Raw genomic sequence first — 2,500 nt, forward strand, 5'->3', positions numbered from 1 at the left:
GGGGACGGTGCAACGTTGGCTGGGCGCGTTGCAACGGAGGCAGGGTGCGTTGCAACGGATGCTGGGTTAGGTGCATCGTTGGCTGGTTTCGTTGCAACGGAGGCACCCGCCGTTGCAACGATGGCTCGGAGCGTTGCAACGGAGGAGCCAAATTTTCATATCTCATAATTGGCTCGTGCATTTTTTCAAAAATTTTGAGGGAACTTTGGTAATATTATGTGAAGGCTGCACAAAAAAATCCAGGTCAAAAATCGCACGTTTGCTCCGTTTTTCATTTTTTTTGAATTTCCGGCTTTCCGGGCGGTAAAAAAATCGGCAAAAAAAATCGGCACGGTGTAAATTCACCAAATTTGGGGGATGGAAAGATCTTATTTTTCTAGAGGTTGTTGCAAAAAACGGCGTCAAAATTCGACCTCTAGAGCACTTTCCTTGAGTATGTCTCCTCACGGAAAAGGACGTCTACCCGTGGCACTTTGGTAATGGCTCGGCAGCCTATTATAGGGGGGAGGGGTGTCGTGATGCTGAAACTCGAGTTGCCCAAAGGCTTGCTGGGCGCAATGCCAGCAAGATGCACGTTGCCTTGCCATCCCCTAGGCACACTAGCAAGCACGTTGTGGTTGTGGTGTGCCGCCGGGCTCCCCCGCCCCCCACGGAGGCACCCGCCGTTGCAACGATGGCTCGGAGCGTTGCAACGGAGGAGCCAAATTTTCATATCTCAGAATTGGCTCGTGCATTTTTCGTGAAATTTTGAGGGAACCTTGGTAATATTATGTGAAGGCTGCACAAAAAAATCCAGGTCAAAAATCGCACGTTTGCTCCGTTTTTCATTTTTTTTGAATTTCCGGCTTTCCGGGCGGTAAAAAAATCGGCAAAAAAAATCGGCACGGTGTAAATTCACCAAATTTGGGGGATGGAAAGATCTTATTTTTCTAGAGGTTGTTGCAAAAAACGGCGTCAAAATTCGACCTCTAGAGCACTTTCCTTGAGTATGTCTCCTCACGGAAAAGGACGTCTACCCGTGGCACCTTGGTAATGGCTCGGCAGCCTATTATAGGGGGGAGGGGTGTCGTGATGCTGAAACTCGAGTTGCCCAAAGGCTTGCTGGGCGCAATGCCAGCAAGATGCACGTTGCCTTGCCATCCCCTAGGCACACTAGCAAGCACGTTGTGGTTGTGGTGTGCCGCCGGGCTCCCCCGCCCCCCACGGAGGCACCCGCCGTTGCAACGATGGCTCGGAGCGTTGCAACGGAGGAGCCAAATTTTCATATCTCAGAATTGGCTCGTGCATTTTTCGTGAAATTTTGAGGGAACCTTGGTAATATTATGTGAAGGCTGCACAAAAAAATCCAGGTCAAAAATCGCAGGTTTTCTCCGTTTTTCATTTTTTTTGAATTTCCGGCATTCCGGGCGGTAAAAAAATCGTCAAAAAAAATCGGCACGGTGTAAATTCACCAAATTTGGAGGATGGAAAGTTCTTATTTTTCTAGAGGTTGTTGCAAAAAACGGCGTCAAAATTCGACCTCTAGAGCACTTTCCTTTAGTATGTCTCCTCACGGAAAAGGACGTCTACCCGTGGCACTTTGGTAATGGCTCGGCAGCCTATTATAGGGGGGAGGGGAGTCGTGATGCTGAAACTCGAGTTGCCCAAAGGCTTGCTGGGCGCAATGCCAGCCAGATGCACGTTGCCTTGCCATCCCCTAGGCACACTAGCAAGCACGTTGTGGTTGTGGTGTGCCGCCGGGCTCCCCCGCCCCCCACGGAGGCACCCGCCGTTGCAACGATGGCTCGGAGCGTTGCAACGGAGGAGCCAAATTTTCATATCTCAGAATTGGCTCGTGCATTTTTCGTGAAATTTTGAGGGAACCTTGGTAATATTATGTGAAGGCTGCACAAAAAAATCCAGGTCAAAAATCGCAGGTTTGCTCCGTTTTTCATTTTTTTTGAATTTCCGGCATTCCGGGCGGTAAAAAAATCGTCAAAAAAAATCGGCACGGTGTAAATTCACCAAATTTGGAGGATGGAAAGATCTTATTTTTCTAGAGGTTGTTGCAAAAAACGGCGTCAAAATTCGACCTCTAGAGCACTTTCCTTTAGTATGTCTCCTCACGGAAAAGGACGTCTACCCGTGGCACTTTGGTAATGGCTCGGCAGCCTATTATAGGGGGGAGGGGTGTCGTGCTGCTGAAACTCGAGTTGCCCAAAGGCTTGCTGGGCGCAATGCCAGCAAGATGCACGTTGCCTTGCCATCCCCTAGGCACACTAGCAAGCACGTTGTGGTTGTGGTGTGCCGCCGGGGTCCCCCGCCCCGGGTCCAAGGTCGAGCACGTGCGTCTGGCTGCTGCGAACCCCGATCACCGAAGGACCAACAAGAAGGGAAACACGTCCGTGCACGGCCCACCTAGGCACCACCTAGGGAGCATGGCGTGGTGGAGTTGTGCCTTGGGCACACGCTCGGGGCAACACCTTGTGCTCGGCCCAGGACTAGGGGGATCATCCCAAGT

Source organism: Arachis ipaensis, chromosome B7, assembly GCF_059453495.1.
Source record: "Arachis ipaensis isolate K30076 ecotype BB chromosome B7, ASM5945349v1, whole genome shotgun sequence".
In the NCBI taxonomy this organism is placed as follows: domain Eukaryota; kingdom Viridiplantae; phylum Streptophyta; class Magnoliopsida; order Fabales; family Fabaceae; genus Arachis; species Arachis ipaensis.